The following is a 26,347-nucleotide window of genomic DNA, read 5'->3' on the forward strand; positions in this document are numbered from 1 at the left end:
TCTTGTTTGTGAAAGGAATTTTTAGTCTTTCTTGCATGATGTTGTTCTTCCAAAGGATAGAGATTTTCTTGGTTGGCTCTCTAGAATAAAATTCTCACTTTGGATAGACTTCATAGGTTGCTAATTTATGATATTTTTACCTATGTCTTATGTAGCAAAGAGTGGTAGTATGCTACACATTTTCTCCTCCAGTGTGATTTCACTCATGAGTGTTGGATAAAGGTCCTTGATAGGCTTGGTTCATATGTTTCACTTTCTAACTCACTATCCCAATTGCTAGTAGGTTGGCCTCTATGCCACAAAGGCTTATTTTTTATTTAGATATGGAGAATTCCCCCTTCATCTATTGCCTAGGGTATTTGGTGGAAAATAAATAGAAGAATAATCAAGAAAGAGGTTTCCTCGGTGGATAGAGTGTATGAGCAGATTGAAAAATCTCTTTCTGTAAAATGTCAATGCATTGACTCTAAGGACTAATAATTTGTATTCTACATTCTTCTCCTCTAATTTCTCAAGCCTCAATAGATGGTCACATATTTTTATTACTTTCAAGGGTCGGATGGTTGGTAATAAACCTAAGGATGAGATTTGAAAATAAGTTAAATGGGGAGCCCCTTCCCCTTTTTTCAAGTTCAATTTTGGTGTTCCATCTAAAGGGAATCTAGGTAGATCAGGTCGCAGTTGTGTCCTTACAGATTATCATAGTCATATTTTAAAAGATTTTTCATCCAAAATTTTGAATCAAAGTAATAATTTAGTTCAGGTGAGAGCTCTTAGGGATGGTATAAAACTAGTTCTATCTTTGGGGATCTTGAAAATGCATATTGAAGGAGACCCACAAATTGTTGCTTTAGCATTGTCAGGTCATATTATGAACTTGCTATTTGAGATCTACAATATGTCTTAGGTGAACTTTGGAAGCTTTTGCCAAGGTTTTTGGATTTCAAAATCAGTAATTTTTTAAAGGAAGCCAACCAATTGGTCGATTGTTTAGCCAATTTGAGGTTACGTATGGAGTTTGGCTCCACCAGTCGATAGGGATAATCTATGTGGTTTATTAAGGGTTGTTACTTCTTAGTTCAATTGACCAATAAGCTCACAACCTCAATGTTATGACATCCTTCACAAGTTGCATTGGCAAATAGTTTTTTAGTGAGGTGGATGTGTGGGATGGTTCACAATATCAATTTCAACTATGTCTACTTGGTGGTAGTATGTGGTATTGTATAGAGACATATCTCAAGACCTAATTTAATGGTATTTAAGCAAGGATGGGAAGTTTTTTCTAGTTATTTCCTCCTTGGGCTCTTGAATCAGTTTGAGTTCTTAATAAAATTTGTATAGTGGCTTGCCACTTTTACCTCCAAAAAAAATGTGTTGCATAAATTAAAAAATAAAGAAACATATATTAAAGTAAGAATGTGAAAATAATGAACTATTAAAGTTTGAAATTGAAAAAAAAAATACATGCCATTGGTCAATTCAAAAGTATATAGCATAGTTCAATTTTGTCACTTTTAAGAGTGAAAGAAATTTTATGAGAATGGCTTATAAAAGAAGTTGAAAAATAATTTGTAATAGTAGTTTTCATTAAATAACTCACGACAAATAATTGCTTTGTATGTAATTTCAATAACTTATTGAGATGTGAGTTAATTTTTGGTTGCTAATTTTATTTTTTCGTTGTAATTTTTTTTTTATTGTTATTTATTAAATTCAAATAGACTTGAACCCAAAATCTCTTGGCTTATGCTCATAATTTGTTGCCTTTCTATTGTCTATAAAATTGTACACAAGTTATAACGATCTATGTGGAGACTCCATTGATTGTATAAAGAAAGATTGTCTTCATTAGATAAGAAAGTCGTGTCTGACCAAAAAAATTGTAGAAATTTTATAACAACTTATTTGTAAACTCATGTTATTGTGTAAAGAAAGATTGACTCCATTAAATAAGAAAGTTCATTGTCTCACCTAAAGACTTTCTACATAGAGATCTCTTTGATATTATAGGATTGAAATTTTTTAGTTCAAACATCCAAACATAAATATAAATAAAGAATGAGAAGCATAAACAAGTACTTGTTTATATCAAATGAATGTCTCAAAGAAGTTTGGTCTTATAAAATCCCACCACAATGAATTAAATTAATTTGTTAAAATGTCTTTTGGGAATTTCCAAGTAACCTAGAATGTACATTTGAGCTAGGTGATTTGTTAAAATGTGTTTAGGAAAATTTTATATAGTCTTTTAGTAAAGTATCCTAACTTTCCATAACACCCCAACTTTGAGAACATGTGCATTGTCTATTCAATAGTTTCCATCACGTATTGACCTTTGTAAATTCAATGATTTCCATAAATAAGTTGCTACAGGTGGAAAAGTTCATCACAAATAGCTTGTTATAGGTGGAAAAGCTCCCACATGAACAAAATGGTTTCTCATCTCACTTCTTCAAAGATTCTATGTGTATTTAATCACTTGATCCACCTTTCATTTTATGTTTTAAAATAAGTATTATTTATCAAAAAATTTAATTTACAAATAAATTAATAAATTCTTTAAAATTCATTTTTTCCTAATGTATTTAGTTATAATATATTACAGATATATAATAAATAGTACATACTTTAACCTAAAAAAATTCAAATAATGTAATTACTATTTTCACATATGTACTATATATAATTGAAAGTACTTATTTAAGATGCAATTGTCTATTAATAAATGCAATTTCTTGATAATATAAATTTTTTAGACAAATATAAATACTTTAAAGTTAAAAAAGAGTAAAATTAGTAATATTTAAAAAAAAATCTGAAATACAATGATTTTAAATTAATATAAATCTAGAATAAATAATATTAAAATTAATATATTATATTTTAAAAAGACTTTAAATTAATATAAAACTATATAATAAGAAAAATGAAAAGATATATATTATAAAATAATATATTTTTATAAATTTTAGTCTCTCTCAATTGTCTTTATGTTAAGAAAGAAAACAATGCATTTCTTTGATTTTAAACATTATTTAGATGTTTATTTATGTTTTTTATGGAAGCATTGATTTTTTTAACTTTTTAACTGTATATGGCAAGCTAAAAATTGTAAGACCATATGAGTTGATAGGCTAGAGAACCGTCAATATAAAAAATAAATTTGTAAACCATCAATAATTGTTATCTTAGTATTTTATTTAATAATATACAAAAATGTGATTTTATAATATGCATATATGATAAATATGTATTATATCATTTTATATATGTTTCTATTTTTTCTATTTCTATTTTGATTGATTTTATATTTATGATTTGAATTTTAAAAACATGTTTTTATGTATTTATATATTACTTATTATATAATTATATTAATTTAAAAATCTCTTAAAGTAACTTATATATTGCTAATTACTAATTTTAAGTTATTCATTAAGAAATTTGCACATATTATTAATTAATATTTATTACTCTCATTTATAAAATATTTCATTAAAAAATCATATGACAGCAACCATCAAATTCCAGCTTGCAAAATTGATTAATAAAGTTAATTTTTTATAAAAATAGAAACATTTTTTATCTTTTGTTTTGTTTTAAAGCAATCTCCTATCACTTTAATCACTATTTTCAAACTTATATTATATATAAATGGAACTAATAAATTGAAGATATGGTTGTCTACTAGTAATAAATGAAAATTCTTCTTAATATAAATCTTTAAATAAATAAATATTAAAAAAATTTAAAAATTAACATTAGTTAAAAAGAAATAAAAAATAATAAAGCCGCTTTTAAATAAAATAAAATTATTTCTCTATTACTTTTTCTTTTTTTTGGTTATAGGATGGGCCATAGTTTAAGCAAATCTTCAAGGTAGCGATCGAGTAGATTGAAACATAGAGAAATACCATTTGTGAAAGATAGTGAAAACAGATTTTGAAGATGGGGCTGATAACATTCTTACAGCATTGGAAATCGTAGCAAGTATTAGATAGAGATGTTTTAATGGAAGATTTATTTCGAAAAATTGTTGTATCGTGATTTCTAAAGACATATACTACCATGCATGAGGTTTGCATTCAAAATATCATCTATTGAAGAGATTTCTATTTTAAATTGTGGTTTTCAAATATGTTTTATAATTGCTATTGACTTGTGGTTAAATATTTTTTTCGTACAAGCAGGTATCAAGGGTGTGGGTCATAGCAAATAGAAAATTGCAGGAAGCCGAAGAAGAATGTGAAAAATTGAAGCAGATCCATGAGAAAGCTAAAGAAGAATATGGAAAATTGCATGACGTCTATGAGAAAGGTAAAGAAGAATATAAAAAATTATCTAGGGCATATGAGGAAGCCCAAGGAAGTAGGATGTATTTTAGTGTCCAAGGACCAGAAGAAATGTAGATGATGTATAAAATGCAGCAATTCGAAATAGTATGTTGAAAAGTGAAGAGGACATAAAAAATGTCACGACTCATTATTTTCGACATGTTTTTATTAGAACTTAGTATGATATTTGACCTTTTGACTAAACCTATGTTTAACTATGTAGGACTCGAATACCTTAAAACTTTTATTGTTGATATTATTGGATGGCTAATTTAATTTAATAATCATTAGAATTGCCGCAATATGTTGAACTATGAGATTTTGACATGATAGTTAAAATTGTAATTTCATTTATCTGTTTATATCTGACAATGTATGTTGAATGTTTTAAAATTTGAATTTAAGATATCATCAGTATTATGATGATGACATTACTGATGCATCGGGTGATGTCGAATTTGAGAGTGTGCAAGTACTGAAGGCGAAAGAGTGGTTGAGGTAGAGGAGTTTAGCTCCTTAGCAGGGTTGGTCCAAAATTTTTATGGTGCATACACACACACACACACACACACACACACACACACACACACTTTTAAAGTATTATATTTTGAATAAGTTATATGTTTGGCTTTTACATCTAGTTTAGTTATATGTATTTGGATATGCCATATAGAGTGGTAATGAATTCATAAATTGTTTAGTAATTTTGAAATATTATAGTTTAGATTTAAAATAAGTATTATGCTCTTTATTTATTTTCCTTAGTAATTACAATCATGAAATTTAATGGAAATGGCTAGTTAAGAAAATTTATTTCAATTAAATAGAAACATAATGCGTAATTAAAATTTGTTATTCTTAATTCCCAAATTAAATAAATAATCATTAATCTTCAAATGTGGGGGGGGGGGGGGGGGGGGGGGGGGGGGGGGGGTGGGGGAGGAGATTAATTAAATAATTCCCAAATTTGTTATTCTTCCATAATGTAGCTAAGGGCATTAAAAATGATAATAATAATAATAGAACTTGCTATTTTTTTGGTAAGAGGAAATGTTTCTTTCCAAAAAAAAATGAAGAGGGGGACTTTTTTTTTGTAACAGGTCCAAAGAATCTGAAACTGAGAATGCACACACATGCTACAAATTTATTAAAATAAAAAGAGAATATATATAACCTAAAAAAATTTCAGGCAGTTGAGAAAACTATATTAATCATTACATAATCAAACTATTGGAAAACTACTCTTAAACTAAAGATATCCCGAAATGATTAGTTAGTATTCCCCCCTTAATCTGAAGGGATATTTTTCATGCCAAGTAGCATTCGAAATTGTTCAACTTTAACACGTCCCAGTGCTTTAGTAAAAATATTAGCAATTTGTGTTAACTTCATAATGGTTTTTGACACTTGAGCGCCAATACACTTAACTACTTTCTATATTGAAAGCCGAGTACACCATGTATGTCGAGCCACAACAAACGCCGAGTTAGGAAAGGCTTCAAGTGCTGAGTGATCTTCATGTGCCGAGTAGTTTTCGATCGCTGAGTGAAGATTAGGTGCCGAGTGAAGAATAGATGCCGAGTGACTTTTAAGTACCGAGCAGATAAAGGGCCGAGTGATATTCAAGTGCCGAGTCATAGATGATACTGAGTATTATAGAAATGAAAACAAGTGCCGAATAAGCCAATTTTTTTTAGATGCCGAGTTATCCAGGAAACAGCATGTGCCGAGCATCCAGCAATGCTTCAGGAGCCGAGTAACTTAGAATATCAGTATAAGAGTTTGTAATTGCACAAACTATGATGCAAACAATTTTTGTAGCCGACATAAGGTAAATCACGAAGGATTAAATGATAAGATCAAATCTGTTATCTTTCCTATCCAATCTACATGCAGCCAATAAGAAAAATGATGAAGTCATGCAACCAATGGAAGGAGTGCAAAACAATAAGCGGAAAATAGAGATTGAAAATGGATCGTAGATCCATACCTAACCCTAAATCCTCAAATGTCTTTAGAAGGAAGACAAAATTTTATTGTAAAACATACGAGTGGATATACAAGGGTGTATGAGGAAATCTACTTTCAGAACAAGGGTTATCAAATCACAAAGGATCAAGATCAGAGAAAGCAGAACAAGTACTTGCATTCATCAATCAAGGATTGTAATCTATCAGGTTCATTGTACCTAATACTTTCTAGCAATTGTATTAGAATGAAAATCCTATGGTGATAGGTTGGCTTAATAGCTATTTCATAGATCATTTAACAGGGTGACACTTCATGTAAAGTGTTTGCAAATCCTCTAACCAGGTCACTATTAATATAGTGTAAAGCCTTTAACAGGGCAGACCATCAGAAGTGGTTGAACAATATTGCTGTAGTAATTTTTGTGGGTATCATCCCCACCCCAGTTTTACCTTCTTATTCCTGGAGGGTTTTTGGGTTACCAAATTCTAGTGTTATGTGTTGTTGATGCATGTCTTAATTTCATGTTTACTTGATGTATTTACATGCATGCAATTTACTTTTAGTTAAAAGTTTTATTGGTTAAAGTGTGATACTTCTGATTCAACCCCCACCCCCCCCCCCCCCCCCCCCCCCTCTCATAAGTATTATTCCTATTTGAATATTCCAACAATTGGTATCTGAGCGTGCAGGTTCTCACAAGGAAAAGTTTGACAGCTTGGAGAAAAAGATCTAAAGATGCAAATTTTCAAACTTGGAAAGATCATTGAAAATTAGGTGATTGATGTGCATCTCGCTCTACAAAAAGTAGAGGAAGCAAGAGTGGAATTAAGAAAATCCTTAAAGAGAAGAAAGGAGATAGCCATAGCTGAAAATGATATACACTACAAAGAGGTTGATACCACACAAGTGTTTGCCAATGGAGACACTAAAGAATTTGATGCAGCAATAGCAGAACTGATGGAGAAAAATAAAGTTCAAGCAGAGGAGATAAGATCTCTCAAGATGGAACATGAATCACAAGCCATAATATTATGTGAAATCACTAAAAAAAAGAAAAGAGCAGTTGAGGATAAAGTCATGATGGAAAATGACAAAAGAAATCTTGCAAACAGACTTGAAGAAAAATGTACTGAATTGACAAGGATCTCAAACATTCAGATGGATACACTTGCCCAAATGATGAACCTTCATCATGAACTCAATGTGAAAGATATTGAGATCTCTACTTTGAAGATGCAGAATGAATTGAACAGAGAAAAAGAGGTAGCAAAGAATCTCAACAAGTCAAGTGAAGCCATCAAGTATTTTGAACAATTGATGAAAATCCCAAGATCCACCCATGATACATTAGGACTTGGATACAACAGCACTGAAGTTGGAGAATCATCAAAGAGTGTTGAACAAAGAAGTGACAAAGGTAAGAATTCAAAACCCACTTGTCATTACTGTAATAAGAAGGGGCATACTGCTAATATTTGCAGGAGTAGAAGATTCATTCAATCAAACACACCCAAGAGTAAGAGTTTCTGTCACAAGTGCAACATGCAAGGACATATGACACAAGATTGCAGATACAATGTCTCAATGACTCAAAGATTTGATGGACATTGCTACAACTGCAAAAAGTATGGACATAGAGCATTTGAATGCAGATTAAAGCCTATATGGACATCAAATCAACCAGCAAAATCAAAAGGGAATGAAAGTAATTATCATTGGGATTACAACACCAGGCATAGATGTCACTATTGTCAAGAATATGGACATATACCCCAGAACTGCATAAGAACACATTTCAAAGGGAACCACAAGAGATGGTTGAACCAAACCACATGTTTCAGTTGTCTGAAAACTAGTCATACCAGCAAAAACTGTCCTACAAGGTCAAAGGCGCCCAAGACTGAAGAAAATAAGGGCAAAGAAAAGATTGATGTCGAAAAGATAAGAGGGCAAATGAATAAAACTTGGAACAAGAAAGATGAGTGCAACACATCAAGTGGAGGGATCACTTCACCCAATGGGTCAAGTGATCACACTTCATCAAATTAAGCATGAGAAGTATACGGGACTGATATACAAAGCTATATCACACATTAGTTCCAAGACAAAGAAGCTATGCAAAGTATAAATCTACATAAAACAAGATGTCAAGACAAAATTTGAATGGTATTGCCAAGCTATCTTTGATACCGAGTAAAACTCCAACACATGCCGAGCTCCTAACAGTGACCTAGCTGATAACTGATGCTGATTTGGTCAACTCCAATGGAAGCTGAGTAAAATGGAGATGTAGTGCAAGCCGAGTTAGGTTAAAATTTATCAAAAATCGAGTTGGCAGTTGAGCATTTAATGTGATGAAAATAGGGTATATTATCGCGATTTCAATCAGTTTTCCTCATCGTGATCAAAGAGAAAAGAAGAGGAAAAAGAGCAGAGCGATTTCATAGCAAGAATCCAACACTTCCAGTAGATTGCAACCTCACTCAACACATTTTTCATCGATCTTGAGGTATTTTCATTTGTGCCGAGCTATGCATTTTTATATTTTGTAAAACAAAAACCCTAGTTTGCATAAATGGCATCAAGTTCCAAGAAAATCGAGGACAAAGAGTCATTTGAAGTTCAACTAGTGTCAAATAAGGTCAAGCAACCCGACTTTCGTCCCATACCTGAAGTTGCATACAAAAATGACCCAGTCGAAGCTCTCTCTCAAATACCCCCAAAAGTTGCAATGGTTCAAGACATGAGGAAATGCTACAATTGTAAGATAGGTGCCCTAGGATATATGGAAATAAGGCAAGCCTATGAGAAATTGTGCATAGATGGAGTCTTGAACGATGAATTCAAAATTGTAGAAAGAAAGAGTTTGACCTGAGTTTTGAGCTTTCCCACCGTATTCAAGACAGAATGGGTTAGACTTGTGCTTAGCAGAATTCATGGTGGTAATCTATGGTTAGAAGATATTCCCATCTAACTAACCAAAGAAATCATACATAGAGTAACAGGGTACCCAACCCTAGATTGGTTCAAAACCTTGGGAAGTGAATCGAAGGAGGTTATTGAAAAGAACACTGGTGCCCAGTGAAACAAAAGAGGAATGACAATTCACACCATACAAGATCCTCTTGTTGAATTTGTTGTTAGAGTCATTGCCAATAAGTTCTACCAATCCAGTAGACTCAATAGTGTACCATGTATTGCAGTAGATGTAGGCTACAAATTGGTGAAAAAGGATCATACTTATGATCTTGCAGAACTGTAACTACAACAGATTAATGAAAACCTAGCTGCCATAAGAAGGACAAAGGGTACTCAATGCAAATTTGGAGCAATTCTAGTTTGTGTATTCTTTTATGTTCAGAATGAGTTTCCCTCTTTTGGCAAAGTGAAATGGAGGAATGATAGAACAATCATTGCCCAAATCAATGAATATATAGAACAAATGGGAGAAAATTTTGATACCCTAATGACAAGCTATTTCGAAGACTTCAAGAAATCCATGAAACAAAGGGTGAGAATAGAAATTTCTTTGGTAGAAGAACATGTTAATGATATATGTTTCTTGGTTGATATTAACTTCACATACATCTAAGCAACAATTCCAAGAGTGAGATGGCTAAGGCCATTTGGATATGAAATTAATGTTGATGAGGCATCTGCAGCAATAACTGCATTATTGGTAGAAGAAATAGATAAAAGTGCTCCACATTTTGGCACTTATGATGTAGTAAGGTCTAAAATAAACATGGAATTAAAGACTACTTCCACATTAAAGAAGAAAGAAAAATTGTTAAAGAAGATTAAGAAGAAATTTGGTGAAGAAATTGAGGCTAAAGTAGAAGAAGAAGATGATGACAATGATGACGAAGATAAGCAAGAACAAGGCCCAATGGAATTAACTCAAGGCCTAGGTGAAGACAAGGAAGAAGGTGCAAAAGATAAAGAAGCCAAGGAAGCACCAACTGAAGCTGAGTCAAAGAAAAGAAAGGCAACAGAATAGCCTCCAGCTCAGCAGAAACCAATGTAATCTGCCATGCCATCACCTCAAAAGCCTACAACACGAGCTGCAACAAGGGCCTCCACTCGAAAGGCTAAAGAGGAAGTTACAAAGAAGAAACAAATCAAGGAAACACAGGAAGAGCCAAGGAAAAGAAGAAGATATGTGGCTCAACCTGATACTGATGAAGAAGATCAATCTGAAAAGGTAAGCCATTCTTCAGTTGATATTTTATGTAAAAAGATTGGAAATGGTGATTTAAGCAACTTAAATAAAGTTGATAAAAATAAGATTACCAAAGAAGAATAGAATAGGATAGAAGAAACAGTTTATGGAATGATGGCACAGTTCAAGTACACTCAACTTGAACTAGATGGACAATTGCCAAAAGAACTATCTAAAATTGTAAAAGACAGATGGCATTTTTGTTTGAAAATGGAGAAGGAGATGAGAGAATCAACCCTAGCAAGCGTATTGCCAAATTTGACTAGGGAACAAGTAAAGAATGCATTCAAAAGGCATAATAATAGGTTTACACCTAAATATAGGGCATTCTTTATACTCCAAAATAGGATGGAAGAAATTGTTCAAAGAACAATGAAATCATGGAAAAACTTCTACAAGAAGATTGAAGATTTTCTTGAAGAAGAATACAAGGAAGAAGGTATTGCTCCACCAGAAGAGAGGAGAAAAAGGAGAGAAGAGAAGACAGTAGTAGAGAAGGGAGAAGAAGAAAAGAAGGTAGAAGAAGAAAACAAGGTAGAAGAAGAAAAGAAGGTAGAAGAAGAAAACAAGGTAGAAGAAGAGAAGAAGGAAGAAGGAAAGAAAGATGGAGAGGAGGAAGAGACACAAAAACAAGATATAACGGTAACAGCTAAGCAAGAGTAGCAACCAGATCAAAGTGTGCAAGACACACAAATGCTACCCTCTATCCCTCCTCATGTATCCATCACACCTACAGAGACTGTAACTAGTATTGATGTTCCTGACACTTCTGGTCAGAATATCAATCTGTTAACTGCAGAAGATCTCAAAAGAATCCTTGACCAATCTACACAACAAGCAATATTATGTGTAGATCCAGTATTGGTCAGTATGGATGAATTGCAAAAACTAGTAGAAAGCACAGTTAGAGATAAGGTGAATCCACAAGAACCACCTTCCATCATCTCTATAGCTACTAGTGGTCAATTTCAGATGCCAAAAGTTATTTCAATAGGCATAGTTGATACTACAATACAAAAGTCAAGTGCAACTATAGAAAAACAAGCAGAACAAATAGAACAAATAGGACAGACTATTACATCTGATCCTACAGCACAAACACAAGGTGCACTTCCTAAGATTACCATAATTGATCAAGATAGAAGACAGTAGGAGGAGGAAACAGTGGAAACCCCTAAAGAGCAGGAGGCAATAAAAACATTAATAAATTTGCCTACCTCGGGAACTCCTTCACTCCAACCATTGCAAATATGTGTACCAACATCTAGTACTACAAAGGTTGCAAGGGTGCTTCACTATGGAGACCATGAATTAGATGAGGAGATAGTCATACCAAGTTATGACTCAAAAACTATAACCATTGATCAAATAAATGAGGTGTAGGAAGCACTGAATAGGAGAAAGAGACAAGAGATACTCAGGAAGGAGTATAAACAAAAGAAAACACTACATGAGATTAAGGACATCTTTATGGATGTCTTCAGTTTGCAATCACCAGATGAGTCAAAGCATATCACGGAGCGATTGACAGATATTATTGACCAGGTGACAAATGAAGACCAAGAGACAAATGTAAAACTTATGGAATGGTCTAAAAGAAAATTCCATGGAAAAGTAAACAAGAAAATATCAAGTCAAATTGCCCTTTCCTAGGTTGAATTGGCAAAGCTAATTGACAAAGTGAAAAAGGTACTTGAGAATATATTCTCATTGTACAAAAAGTTGTGTGACTTTTCATACTTCACACAGGACACAAGCCAAAAGATAATGAGCTTGGAAAGAAATTTAAATATTTCTAGCATGCAGCTATCTAAAGATCCAACTCAAAGTGAGAAGCATTTTACCCAGACGCTTCACACTCAAAAGGAAATAGTTGTGTTAACAACAGAAGAAGCCAATATCAAGGCAAAATTAATACAACTCCAGTCCTCCATTACCCCACATTTAGAAATACTCCATAAAGAGCAAGTCTATGTTGAAACTGTTCTCAAGAAAGACCCTAATCTTTCTACATCAAATGGAATTATTCATCTTGCTGCAGAGACTGCCATCCAACATAAGTCACTAGAAATTGCCTTAAACAATTGGGATGCAGCTCTCAGGATGATTATGGAGGTAAACAGCACATTTTTGGCTAAATATGGTCTTAACCCTTAAACATTCTTTGATATAAGTGTCAAAAAAGGGGGAGAGGAAAAGAGACATAATAGGGGGAGATACAGATATTATGAGATGAATTAATGGGGGAGAAAAGATAAAAGGAGGAGCATATACAGATAATTGCACATAATGGCACAATCAACTCAGGGGGAGTTACAATTTTTTTTTTATTTAAACTCTGTATATACCAAACAGATTAGTAAATGTACTCATAAGGTCAGTTAAGTGTTTTTGTCACTCATGTCAAAGGGGGAGATTGTTAACTTCATAATGGTTGTTGACACTTGAGTGCCAATACACTTAACTAGTTTCTATATTGAAGCCGAGTACACCATGTATGCCGAGCCACAACAAACATCGAGTCAGGAAAGACTTCAGGTGCCGAGTGATCTTCATGTGTGGAGTAGTTTTTCATGCCGAGTGAAGATTAGGTGCCGAGTGAAGAACAGATGCCGAGTGACTTTAAGTACCGAGCAGAATAAAGGACCGAGTGATATTCAAGTGCCAAGTCATAGATGATGCCGAGTATTACAGAAATGAAACAAGTGCTGAGTAAGCCAGTTTTGTTTAGATGTCGAGTTATCCAGGAAACAGCATGTGCCGAGCTTCAGCAATGCTTCAGGAGCTGAGTAACTTAGAATATCAACATAAGAGTTTGTAATTGCACAAACTATGATGCAAACAATTTTTGTAGCTGACATAAGGTAAATCACGAAGGATTAAATGATAAGATCAAATATTTTATCTTTCCTATGCAATCTACATGCAGCTAATAAGAAAAATGATGAAGGCATGCAACCAATGGAAGGAGTGCAAAACAATAAGCGGAAAATAGATATTTAATATGGATCGTAGATCCATACCTAACCCTAAATCCTCAAATGTCTTTATAAGGAAGACAAAATTTTATTGTAAAACATACGAGTGGATATACAAGGGTGTCTGAGGAAATCTACTTTTAGAACAAGGGTTATTAGATCACAAAGGATCAAGATCAGAGAAAGCAAAACAAGTACCTGCATTCATCAATCAAGGATTGTAATCTATCAGGTTCATTGTACCTAATACTTTCTAGCAATTGTATTAGAATGAAAATCCTATGGTGATAGGTTGGCTTAACAGCTATTTCGTAGATCCTTTAAATAGGTGATTAAATCCTTTAATAGGGTGACACTTCATGTAAAGTGTTTGCAAATCCTCTAACCAGGTCACTATTAATATAGTGTAAAGCCTTTAACAGGGTAGGCCTTTAACAGGGCAGACCATCAGAAGTGGTTGAACAATATTGCTGCAGTAATTTTTGTGGGTATCATCCCCACCCCAGTTTTACCTTCTTATTCCTAGAGGGTTTTTGGGTTACCAAATTCCAGTGTTATGTGTTGTTGATGCATGTCTTAATTTCATGTTTACCTGATGTATTTACATGCATGCAATTTACTTTTAGTTAAAAGTTTTATTGGTTAAAGTGTGATACTTTTGATTCACCCCCCCCCCCCCCCCCTCTCATAAGTATTATTTCTATTTGAATATTCCAACAATTTGTTCTTTAGTCGAACAATGTTTCAGCTGTATAGTTTTTGCTCCAACATGATATCGAATCAAGTGATATTTGGTATTGATATGCTTGGTTCAATCATGAAATTTAGGATTCTTCATCATTTGTATTGTAGAATTATTATCAAAAAATAAAGTTGTTGAAGTTGTTTGTTTCTCCTGCAAGTTATCAAGAATTTTCCTCAGCCATACAATTTCTTTTGTAGCTTGAGCTGCTACTACATATTCTTCTTTAGTTGTAGAGTCAACGAGAATTGTTTGTTTCTTTGATCTCCAAGTAATAGCAGTTGATCCTAGGGTCATCAAATAAATAGAAGTAGATAACCCATTCTCTTTGTCACCATCAAAATCTGAGTCAAAATAGCTAGTAAGATGGAATTCTGAAACTCTTGAATATTTTATGCCAAGAGTTTGAGTTCCTTTTAAATATTTTAAAACTTTTTGTGCTACAATCCAATGCCCCTCACATGGTTTATGCATAAATTTGGACAAAATTTCAACTGCAAAGGTAATATCAGGGTGAGTAGTGGTGAGATAAATCAAACTTCCAACAAGTTGCCTATATTTGGTTGGACCTTCAAAAATATTTCCTTCATTGGATGAAATCTTCATATTCTGCTCCATTGGAGTGGAAATAGAATTACAATCTTTCATGCCAAATCTATATAATAACTCTCCAATATATTATTTCTGAGAAATAAAAATGAACTTAGGATTTTGAATGACTTCAATACCTAAATAACAATGAAGTAATCCCAAGTCAGTCATATCAAAAAAAAATTTCAACTCCCTCTTAATGGATTCTATATAATCATCATTGTTTCCTGTGATGAGAAGATCATCAACCTATACAACTAGATACACAATTGATCTACCAATTTTCTTGACAAAGAGAGTTGCATCATCTAGACTAAAATGCTTGTAGTTTAATTTGAGGAGGTGCTCAATTAATTTTTCATACCAATCACATGGTGCTTGCTTCAAACCATACAAAGATTTTACCAATTTACATACCTTTTATTCCTGGCCTTTGATAACAAAACCTTGAGGTTGCAGCATATAGACATCTTCCTTCAAATCTACATTTAAAAAGGTTGTTTTTACATACATATGATGTATATGTCATCCTTTTTGTGTTACCAAAGAAAAAAATGCTCAAATAGTTCCCCACTTGGCTATAGGAGCAAAAGTTTCAGTGTAGTCAACACCTTCTCTTTGAGCATATCCTTTTGCTACAAGTCTTGCTTTGTGTTTATCAAGTGAACCATCAGCTTTATATTTGTTCTTATATACCCACTTGCAACCAATAGGTTTGGCTCCAATTGGAGGATCCACTAACTTCCAAGTTCCATTTTTAATGAGAGCATCATACTCCCCTTGCATTGCACTTCTCCATGCATCACTTGTCGTTCCTTCTTGAAATGAAGAAGGTTCATCAACAATAGAAAAATTTAATCCAAAATCTTCATACCTCTAAGGAATTTTCTTGGTCTGCATTGATCTATGGATTGATTGCTCTGATGTTTTATCAACCTCTAGAACGTTAGATTCTTCCCAAGCTGGTTCACATTTTTGTGCATCAAGTTCTTCACAAATGATTTCTAATTTTTTGGAATTGTTGTCATCTCTTTCAATAGGTTCTTCACAAAGGATTTCAGATTCTAAAATCTTTTTAGAACTATTGTCTTCTCTTTCAATAGGTTCTTCATTCTTTGTAACTTCCAAAGATTTACCTAGAAAGGGAATCCCCCCTTCAAGAGTTGGAAGTTCATTGTCCCATTCATGATAGAATTTTTTTGATTGAAATATATCAAGATGAGAAAGTTGTTTGTCAATACTATGTGCATCTTTGTCAAATTCAAGAAAGATAACATCTCTAGAAATAATGATCTTTTTATTCTCCTCATCATATAGATGATAAGCTTTGGAAGTAGTAGAATATCCCAAAAAAATGCATTTTCTACTCCTAGCTTCCAATTTATGTCTCAGCTGAATAGGAATTAAAGCATAACATGTGCAACAAAAAAACCTAAAATGCTTGACACTAGGAAGATGGCCATGCAACATTTCATAGGAAGTTTTACTTTGTAGTGCAGCAGAAGGACTTCTATTCTTTATATAGACAGCACAAAGAACTGCTTCTCCCCAAAACATTAATTTAACATTTTTTTAAAAGTTCATAGATCTTATCATATTTAGGAGTGTGCGATTCATATGTTATGCTACATATTCTACTATGGGTTATATGAAATAGTTTTTTGATGCTTAATACCATTTTCGTGCAAATATTTTTCAAAATCTTTAGAAGTGTACTCACCACCGTTATCACTTCTTGGGGTTCCAATATTGAGTTGAGTCTCATTTTTAATCCACAAATGGAAATTTTTGAAGGTATCAAAAGCTTGAGATTTCTCTTTTAATAAATAAACCCAACACATCCTGGTATAGTCATCAATAAAAGTCATTATGTATTTGTTTCCACTTGCTAATGGAAAAGGCATAGGTCCACACAAATCTATATGAATGAGACCCAGCTTTCTAGAAGCTCTAAACATAGAATCATGAAAAGGTTGTTTACTGTGTTTTCCTAAAATGCAAGCATCACATTGAGAAATTTGTTTTGGGATAGTGGGAAGTCCTTGAACTCCATTGTGTTTCATAATTCTGAGACTATCATAGTTAATGTGACCAAATCTGCATGCCATAACAAGCTGGAAGAAATATTACCACCATACTATGAGTAATTTGCATAATTTTGAGAACTTGATGAAGTACCTTTCAAATATAAAAGTTTTTCATCTTCAACTCTAGTCATTACAATCACATGATCATCATCTCTTCTAATTTCAATAATACCATCAAACATATGTATTGAATGACCTTGTTGTCTAATATGCACAAGCAATATTAAATTTCTCTTCAACTGTGGAAGATATAGAACATTAGAAAGTATGTAATCAGCAAAACCTGGTAATTTAAGTCTAATAGATCCAATGCTTGAAGGTTTTAACTCAGATTTGTTAGTAAAATATACTACTCCATCCACATTATCATTGAATGTCTCAAAAAAATCTCTTCTAAAAGTCATATGACATGTGGCTCCAGTATCTAGCAACCAACTATCATTCAAACTAGAATTTGAAGTACTAAAAACTTCTTCAATCCCAACATTGCAATGTGCTATAACATAATATCAAAATTCAGGAGGGTTACCTCTTTTTGGTGGCTTCTCCTTCTTGTCACAAATCTTCTCCCATGGAGTTCGACAAAGATTGGCACTCTGACCCATTTTCCCACATTTATAGCATTGTATAGATTGTCTCTCTTTTTGTTGATAATCCCTATGCTGGTGTTGTGGCTGAGAATATTGTCTATCACCTTGATAATTTTTATTCCCCTTGCCTCTAGACTATCTTCTTCCATGACCTCTATTGATACTATCATGTCTAGAAGGCTCATCTTTGTATGTTTGTCCCTGTTGTTTTTGTGCAAGACACAAAGTCTCAACATTTGAAAGTGATTCTTTTTTTCCAAATGCTTTTTCCTTCTTTGTAATCTTCTCCACAAGTTTGTCAAATGTTATATCTTTCATTTTTCTCTAGCTTGAAGAGAGTCAAGATAGTGTGAATAGGTAGGATAAAGAGCTTTAATAAAAGCAGTGAGTTGTAGATCTACTTTTACACCCATAGCTTCAATATCATGAAATAAAGCCCTAATTTCAGAGGCTAACTTCATTGGATCATTATCTTTCATTTCTAAGTTGAACAAATTCATTAATAATTGAATGATTTCAAGTTCTTAATGAGAATCATATAGATCTTTGAGTTTCTTCAATGCTGCAAATGCACTCTTACAAGAGATTATATGTCTATTTACCTCTTCAGTAATGCAGGCAGCAATGAGAGCATAAGCCTTTTTGTCTTTACCCTTCTAGATAACGAGTTCCTTTCCATCTATGGGCTGCTTTAACTCTTCATCTTCATCTTTTCTTTCACAAACCTCATCCCACAAATCATTAAAAATAAGATTATTTTTAACTTTTGGAAACCATTCATGATAATTCTCTTTTCCAAAAAGAACTATTCCAACGATTGAAATTAAAAAAATGCATTGGAATCACAATTCAATCTAAATTCCTTGCCTCCAACAACTTGGCTCTAATACCACTATAACAGGCCCAAAGATTATGAAATTGAGAATGCACACACACACTACAAATTTATTAAAATAACAAGAGAATATATACAACCTAAAAATTGTTCGAGCAGTTGAGAAAACTATATTAAGCGTTACATAATCAAACTGCCAGAAAACTACTTCTTAAACTAAAGATATCCCGAATGATTTGTTAGCATTTTTCACAAAGGAGGGGAGAAAAATGTGTTAGAAAATGTAAGGCAAGATTGTATTTAGGAAAAATCCACATGCATGCAAAGAGGATGATCTTTCTGTTAAGAAGGGGAGGTCTGATTTTCCAAACTGGCTAGTTTAAAAGAGAATGGAACAAGGGCATTAGGAGGGACCCGATAGAGGAAAATGACAGCTAGGTAAATACCTTAGTTTGGAGATAGAGTGAATGGTGGAGAGAACCTTTGCATTAACCTCAAACAAAAACCAAGTTTTTATTTGATATCTTTGTATGCCTGTAGTAAATTTTGAATGTTATTACTAAATGTTAAGTTTATACTGGTAGATAGAAAATCTCTAGGTGAAACTTTAGTTGAATATATGTATATTTTTCATAATTAGTTTCCTTAAAATTGATATAGTGTACACAACTCTCTATTTAACCATGAGTTTTCCTATAACTGTTCAGCTATATAGAGAAATGACATAATAGAACAAGTTATACATAAATTTTTTCTTTGTTTTTTTATATAGAATATGTTCTCACTTATTTTTAAATTTGAGAAGAATTTGTTGTTTACATAAATTTGTTGTTATGAGTATAACTAGCTTATATATACTTATATATATATATATATATATATATATATATATATAATGTCTAGAGTCATCCTTCTCAAGGCACCTATTTTAATTTAAATCGTAATGGTTTTTTGTGTTGGATACGATTTGAATTAAAGGATGACTCTCGCCATTTTATATATATATATATATATATTTTTTGATAAAATTAGTTTCGATTTATTTATATATATATATATATATATATATATACCCTAACCCTAACTCTAACTCTAACTCTAACTCTATCTCTAACTTTAATTCTCCCCCTAACCCTAACCTTAACCCTTTATAATCCTAAATCTAATGCTAATTCTAACCCTAACCCTAATTCTAGCCCTAAGCCTAAGCCTTACTATAACTCTAATCCTAACTCTACTTCTAACTCTAAATCTAACCCTAATTTAAACCCATATTCTAACTCTAACTCCAACTCTATCTCTAACCCTAACCCTACCCCTACCCCTAATTCTAACCCTAACTCTAACTCTAACTCTAACCCTCACTATAATTATAACTCTAACTCTAATTGTAACCCTAAAACTAACCCTAACTCTAACACTAACTCTAACCCTAATCATACTCATAATCCTAATCCTAACACTATATATAATGCTAATACTAACCTTAACACTATATGTAACTCTAACTCTAATCCTAACCCTAATTCTAATCGTAAACCCAATCCTAATTCTAACCCTAACTCTAACTCTAAACCTAAATCTAACCCTAAATCTAACCCTAACTCCAACCCTAACCCTAAATCTAACCCTAACCCCAACTCTATCTCCAACTTTAACTCTAACTTGATCCCTAACTCTAACTCTAATTCTAACCCTAACCCTAACCCTAACCCTAGCCTCAATTCTAGCCCCAATTATAACCCTAACACTAACACTAAAACTAACACTAATTATAACCCTAACCCTAATGTTAACCCTAACTCTAACCATAACCCTTATGCTAACCATAATCCTAGCCCTAATTCTAACCCTATCTCTTACTCCAACTCTTGTTCTAATTCTAATTCTATCTCTAAATCTATCCCAAATTCTACCTTTAAATCTAACCCTAACCCTAACTTTATTTGTAACCCTAATTCTAGCCCTAACCCTATTTATTACCCTTACCCTAACTCTAGGTCTAACTCAATCTGTAACCCTAATTATATTTGTAACGCTAATTCTAACTCTAACTCTAATTATAACTCTAATTCTACCCCTAATCTTAACCCAAACCTATATAACCCTAACTCTAACCCTAATTCTAACCCTAACCCCAATTCTAGCTCTAACCCTAACCTAATTCTAACCCTAACAATAACTTTGTTCCTAACTCTAACCCTAACTCTAACTCTAACTCTAATTCTTACCCTAACCCTAACCCTAACCCTAATTCTAACCCTAGCTCTAACTCTAATGCTAACTCTAATCATAACCCTAATTCTTACCCTAAATCTAACTCTAACTCTAACTCTAACCCTAACTCCAACTCTAACTTTATCCCTGATTCTAACCCTACCCCTAATTCTAACCCTAACTCTAACTTTGACTCTTTTTGTAACCCTAACCCCAATATTAACCCTCACCCTAACTTTGACTATAAACCTACCCCTGATCCTAACCCTGACACTATATATAACTCTAACTCTAACACTAACCCTAATTCTAATCCTAATCCTAGCCCTAACTCTTACCCTAACCCTAAATCTAATAAGGTAACTTTAACCCTAACCCTAATCTAACCCTGATCACAATTCGATCTCTAACTTTAACTCTAACTCTAACTTGAACCCTAACTCTAACTCTAATTCTAACTCTAACTCTTATACTAACACTAACACTAACACTAACAGTACCTCTAATTTTAACTCTTACTCTAATTGTAACCCTAACCCTAATGCTAATCCTAACCATAACCCTAACCCTAACCCTAATGCTAACCCTAACCATAACCCTAACACTAACCATAACCCTAACTCTAAAACTAATTCTAATCCTAACCTTAATTCTAACCCTAACTCTAACTCTAACTCTAACTCCAGCCCTTATTCTAACTCTAATTCTAACTCTATCTCTAACCCTAACCCTAACTCTTATTCTAACCCTAACACTAACCCTAACTATATTTGTAACCCTAATTCTAATCCTCACCCTAATTCTTACCCTTACCCTAACCCTAACTCTATCTCTAATCCTAACTATATTTCTAACCCTAATTCTAACCCTAACCCTAATCCCAACTCTAACTCTAATTTTAAACATAACCCTAACCCTAAATCTCTTTGTGCCTACTCTCTAGATACACCCCATAATCTCTTTTTCTCTCTCTCCACATAAAACATGCCTCTATAAGAAACATAATATGAGCTCCTTCTTGTCTACATATATGCTCTCTCTCTCTCTCTCTCTCTCTCTCTCTCTCTCTCTCTCTCTCTCTCTCTCTCTCTCTCTCTCTCTTTGGGTGTGTGTATATACATATTATCACTTATAAAAAGAAATATTATTTCTAGATACTTGTACATATAGGGTTAGGCTAAGGTATATAATTTACTAAATGATTAGTACAATCATATATAGAGTAAGAGTTATAGTTAGGATCCAAGGTTTACAATTTCATTTATATGACACTTAGTGTTATGGTTAGGGTTAATAAGTGGTTAAATGTTACACTAAAATAAGGGACAGGGTTAAGGGAAGTATGAGATTTAGGTGTAGTGTTGGAGTATTTGGAGTACAACTATGGTCAAATTTGGGATATATGTTATACAAATGACTCAAATAGTGGAAAAATTAATTCATGAAAGGGAATTTATAAGTCCCAACACAACAATTTAGATGATGCTAAAAGTGTGAAAGAATATATAAGAGTCAATTTGATGAAAATTATTTCTCCATGATGATCCCTAACTCTAACCCTAACCCCAACCCCAACTCTATCTCCAACTTTAACACTAACTTGATCCCTAACTCTAACTCTAATTCTAACCCTAACCCTAACCCTGACTGTAGCCTTAATTCTAGTCCCAATTATAACCTTAACACTAACACTAAAACTTACACTAATTATAACCCTAACCCTAATGCTAACCCTAACTCTAACCATAACCCTTATGCTAACCATAATCCTAGCCCTAATCCTAACCCTACCTCTAACTCCAACTCTTGTTCTAATTCTAATTCTATCTCTAAATCTAGCTCAAATCCTACCTCTAAATCTAACCCTAACCCTAACCCTAACTTTATTTGTAACCCTAATTCTAGCCCTAACCCTAATTATTACCCTTACCCTAACTCTAGCTCTAACTCAATCTGTAACCCTAATTATATTTGTAACCCTAATTCTAACCCTAACCCTAATTCTAACTCTAACTCTAATTGTAACTCTAATTCTACCCCTAATCTTAACCCGAACCTATATAACCCTAACTCTAACCCTAATTCTAACCCTAACCCCAATTCTAGCTCTAACCCTAACTATAACCCTAATAATAACCATAACCCTAACTCTAACACTAATTCTAATCCTAACCTTAATTCTTACCCTAAATATAACCCTAACTCTAACTCTAACTCTAACTCCAACCCTTATTCTAACTCTATCTCTAACCCTAACCCTAACTCTTATTCTAACACTAACCCTAACCCTAACTATATTTGTAACCCTAATTCTAACCCTTGCCCTAATTCTTACCCTTACCCTAACCCTAACTCTATCTCTAATCCTAACTATATTTCTAACCCTAATTCTAACCCTAACCCTAATCCCAACTCTAACTCTAATTTTAAACCTAACCCTAACCCTAACTCTCTTTGTGCCTACTCTCTAGATAGACCTCATAATCTCTTTTTCTCTCTCTCTACATAAAACATGCCTCTATAAGAAACATAATATGAGCTCCTTCTTGTCTACATATATGCTCTCTCTCTCTCTCTCTCTGTGTGTGTGTGTGTGTGTGTGGGTGTGTGTACATACATATTATCACTTATATAAAAAAAATATTTCTAGATACTTATACATATAGGGTTAGGCTAAGGTATATACTTTACTAAATGATTAGTACAATCATATATAGAGTAAGAGTTATAGTTAGGATCCAAGGTTTACAATTTCATTTATATGACACTTAGTGTTATTGTTAGGGTTAATAAGTGGTTAAATGTTACGCTAAAATAAGGGACAGGGTTAAGGGAAGTATGAGATTTAGGTGTAGTGTTGGAGTATTTGGAGTACAACTATGGTCAAATTTGGGATATATGTTATAGAAATGACTCAAATAGTGGAAAAATTAATTCATGAAAGGGAAGTTATAAGTCCCAACACAACAATTTAGATGATGTTAAAAGTGTGAAAGAATATATAAGAGTTAATTTTATGAAAACTATTTCTCCATGATGATGTGAGAACATTATATATTGTTGAATTTTTAATAATGCTAATGCAATTTTTATTGCAATGATTAAGAATTGTAATCAATAAATCTCCCTATCATTAAGGAATCTATTTAGACTTATGATTTTCTTTCTTAATTAATATATTTAATAGCCACATATATAATCTAATTAAATAATGACAATATAAACTAAATATATGATTCGTTTATTTTAAATTAATCACTAACTTTAATAAAATACAAGTTTTATTGATAAGGTGACCTTCTTGTCTGCATCAACGATTAAATTTAATTATGAAACATTAAAAATATAAATATTTTGAAACATGCAAATATAAAACTATTATGAAACATACAAATCTAAACATGGAAACCAAAAGTATTTTGAAATATGCAAATCTAAAACTAATGTAAAACATGCAAATGTAAAACTAAATTGAAACATGCACATTAAAAATCTAAAAAAGAAATGTATTATCAAATATCTAAATCAAAAAGTTTTTGAATCCTAAATCTAAATCAAACATACAAGGCTGAACTATATGAAACTTTAATCTACTTCTGTTAAAAAACTCTAATTGCTCCAATAATCTCCATCTCTTCCTCCCTGCAAAAACACAAAATGAAAATCAAATGAGGAGCATTTGTTTTATAATTTATGAGAGAACCCTCATATCCCCCAATAGATGTCTTTTGACATTCCATGAATTTGTTTCAAATTCCTCCACTCCTCACAAAAAATAAGCATGAATGTGCATGCAAAAATATATTTAATAAAAAGAAAATATTTTATATTTAAAATTTTAATTAAGTTATTTCAGTCCTATTTTCTTGCGTTCTATTTTTTTGGCCTTATCTTTTCAGGTTCTATTATTTCGGCATCCATTTGGCTTAAATATTATTTTAGCTAGCTATTATTTTGAAAATTTTATTTTATTTTATAATTCAATAATGTTAAAATATATATTAAATATATTATTTATCTACTTTAAATAAATCATTAACTTTAATAAACTATAAATTGTATTGATATGGTGGCATTCTCATCCAGATTAATGATAAAATTATGCTTTGAAACATGAAAATATAAATACTTAGAAACATGCAAATGTAAAACTATTGTGAAACATTCAAATCTAAAACATGCAAACCATAACTATTTTGAAATATGAAAATCTAAAACTAATATGAAACATGCAAAAATAAAATTAATTTGAAAAATGCACTTTTAAAATATGTAAATGAAAAGTAATATAAAATATATAAATCAAATAGATTTTGAATACAAATCTAAATCTAAATCAAACATGCAAGACTAAACTATTAAATGCAAGCCTAAATAGTTATGAACAGAATTCTAAATCTAAATGAAATTAATTAAAATTGAAATCTAAATCAAAGTAGAATATTATAACTAATTTTGAATTTCAATTTACATCTACATCTAAATCTAAATTAAAATGTAAATAAAAAATAGAAATCTCACCTGCAAAAATGTTACTCCAAAACTTCAATCTGCACCTATTCAAAAACTCCAATCTAATCCTCCAATAACCTGCACTTCTTCCTTCCTGCAAAAACATAAAATGAAAATGAAATGATGAGCCTTGGTTTTATAACTTCTGAGAGGCTCCTCATATCCCCCAACAGATGTCTCTTCACATTCCACGAATTTGTTTCAAATTCCCCCACTCCCCACAAAAAATAAGTATGAATGTGCATGCAAAATTATATTTAACAAAAAAAAAATCATATTGAAATTATTTCGCCCCTACTTTTTTGGGGCCTATTTTTTCGGGTCCTACTTTTTCGGGCCCTACTATTTCGGGCCTATTATTTCGGTCTATTATTTCAGCCTCCATTTGGCTTCCTATTATTTTGGTCAGCTATTATTTCGGCCAGCTATTATTTCGTTTGTAACTCTCACCAAATCTTTTTTCCTTACACGGATTATTCCTTGGAATATTCTTTGTGCTGGGAATTGTTTCTCCCATTGTATATGCCTCTCGGCATAATAATTTGGTTTTGTTTTGACTCTACTATAAACGGAATTATACATATAAGGCCAAATCAAAGTCAATTAGTGAAAACTTGGGAATGAGTTCTGGCTGTTTGTCTTTATACTTTCCATGTGTAACTTAATGATTTCCTTATTATTTATATATATGTTTTTTGACCAAATGTTAGTTATTATTGAGCTACTCATTAAAGAAACTTTTAGTAAATCTGATATAAACTAAATGGGTATCAAACAATAAATAAAAATAAATAAAAAACATTTTCCATTATGAAGTTAGTAGTACAATAGATTCCTTTCAACGTTTCAGCACCTTCTACTATATTAGAAACAATTACCTTACTGTAGTATGTGTTTGTGCCTCCAATTCTAAAAAAAATTAAGCTGTTGGGTATCACATTTTGGTTGTGGATAAGATTTTCCGCTGTGTGGTTGTGACTGCCCATTTCTAGTGTTATTTTCTTAGTCACCAGAATGGGTCTTGTTTGTGTAAATGTTATGAGAAATGGACTTGTCTTATTGCTGGTTGTTGTTTTGAAATGAATGTAAGTATCCATTGTTTGTATATATTTTTAATTAGCCCAGTATGCTCTTTATTTTAAAGCTAAATATTTTTTGAATTCAAAAGTCCATTTTATGTTAATGTATAGTTGGATTTAGCTGAGTTGTTTGACAATTATAGTGGAAGACTTAGTGAAAGCGTAATCTAGCATTTATATATGGAA

The sequence above is a fragment of the Cupressus sempervirens genome, chromosome 4, assembly GCF_028749045.1.
Source record: "Cupressus sempervirens isolate cs-2001-9-10 chromosome 4, ASM2874904v1, whole genome shotgun sequence".
Classification (NCBI taxonomy): Eukaryota; Viridiplantae; Streptophyta; class Pinopsida; order Cupressales; family Cupressaceae; genus Cupressus; species Cupressus sempervirens.